A 1,869-nucleotide genomic window follows, 5' to 3' on the forward strand; every position below is an offset into this window, starting at 1 on the left:
CTTAGTTGGACTGTAATGTATGGTCTGTCAACCTGTGAATCTTTAAAGTATGATTCAGGTATTGTTGTATTCTTTACTGTGTAATAAAAAAGTTGAAAAAAATCTGGATCCTCTGTCTCCCTCATCCCTGGTGTGCCATGGTTGCCCACCCAGTGACCCCAGCCTGGGGAGTCCATCCTCCATGGTGCTGAATCAAATCTGTAGAGTTTATTCAGCTGCAAAGCGTGCCTCAGTAACAGGAGTTGGCTTATCCATGCGTGTTGAGTAGGGAATGATGTCAGAAATATGCAAAAGTTGAGCTCATTCATAGGGGATGTTTCTCAGGCATGAGGAGTCAGAAGAGTGGGAGGAGAATTACTACCTTCCATAGGAAAGGAGAGCTTGGCTTGCCTAGATTAGCTGCTGCATAGATAGCAGAGGCCCTTTTGACTGTGTTTTGATAAAATTAGAAATGAGTACCTAAATCTGGATGACTCTACTCAGAGAGGTTCGTGCCAACCTCATGAGGATCTGACTCTTGGCAGGTTGCTTGGCTCCCTTGTGCATACCCAAATGGTAGATCTGCTGACATGACACGGAACTGCTGTATCTGCTTTGTCCCCTCTCCTCTAATTAAAAGTCGCTAGCATTGTCACTCTTGTTTATGTAGTTAATATCCACTGTGGCTATCTCCAACTTGCTGGGACATCCAGTTATCCCCTCTGACACATATTTTTTCATTCTCTAGTTACAAAGTTTGTTAGACTTTGAAAACTAAACCCTTCTCCCCTACCCTGTGAATGCTGTTAATTTTTATGTGTAGTTTTCAAAACACAGATTAAGTATCTTATATACTGTGTTGTAGCAGAAATTCCTTCCTCTGAATGTTCTAACTTTATAGACCAAAATAATCATTGCAAAAAATCAAGGATGACACAGCAGGTGCATGAGCCCGTGTCTGGAGAAAGGTCATGAAGGTGAATGCTGGTTACATGGGAGGGTGACTTGGAGCCCTCCAGTTTCCTTCTTGTGCCAGTTGGGTCCCTGTTTCAAGGCCAGGCTTCTCTAACTTGTCTTCCTGTGAAATGTAGCTTTTCCAAGAATTTGGTAGTGCACACCAGGAAAAAATATATATCAGAACAGATTTTTTTTTTTTAAATAGTGGAAACACCCTCACTCCCACACTTTGGACAGTTAGAGTTGGATATTTAATTTCATAGTTACTCTTTTTTTCCACAGAAGAAAGGCCAGCCTGACCCGAGTTGCCTATTTTTAATGTGTTAATGCATCTTATTTTCTCTTCAAAGTGAAAAAGGCCAGAAACTAGCAGATAGAAATGGAACCCATTGACGTAGTTCCCTTATAAGAAGTTCTTGCAAACACCTCTGTGACGTTTTCATTCAAGTGGATATGTTGGACAAATAGGAAACAGTTTTAGTTTACGCGAACAGTATGAGACTTCTAGGTGGCGGACGCCATTTTTTTAGAAGTGTTAATGATGTATTTGATAACATTATAAAAGGATGTGTCTCCCATGAAAGAACATTCATCTATTTCCCTGGAATGGATGGGGAAGAAATGAGCAAAGGAGTGCTGTTCTGTATGGGTGTCTATACCCTTATTCCAAGGTGAATAAATAAAGTTGTGTTTGCCTAAGCCTGTCCTTGGTCAGTCTATTCGCAGTCACACTGGGGAAACAGAGGAATGCAGACATGTATTTTCCCATCCCATTTCTCCAGCCGCACAACCAAGGAGGTAGGACCAAAGTTATTTTCTTTTGCAATTTTCAGATTCAAATAGCTTTTGCTGAAAACTTTGAGGTTGTACATGGGGAGCCTATGAGAATGCCTTGAGATCAAGACAGTATGATTATCAAACTTACCAATAACA

General features: G+C 41.0%; 1 protein-coding gene across 1 annotated transcript in view; it reads left to right on the forward strand.

Moving 5' to 3' along the window:
• RUNX1T1 (RUNX1 partner transcriptional co-repressor 1) overlaps window positions 1-1,635 on the forward strand; it is a 140,969-nt gene extending 139,334 nt beyond the window's left edge. Inside the window, 1 exon segment of the mRNA XM_030795438.1 lies at window positions 1-1,635. This exon segment is cut by the window's left edge and continues 3,891 nt beyond it. The gene's annotated coding sequence lies outside the window, so the exon portion shown is untranslated.
• The last annotated feature ends 234 nt before the right edge of the window (window positions 1,636-1,869 follow it).

The sequence above is a fragment of the Nomascus leucogenys genome, chromosome 16, assembly GCF_006542625.1.
Source record: "Nomascus leucogenys isolate Asia chromosome 16, Asia_NLE_v1, whole genome shotgun sequence".
In the NCBI taxonomy this organism is placed as follows: Eukaryota; Metazoa; Chordata; class Mammalia; order Primates; family Hylobatidae; genus Nomascus; species Nomascus leucogenys.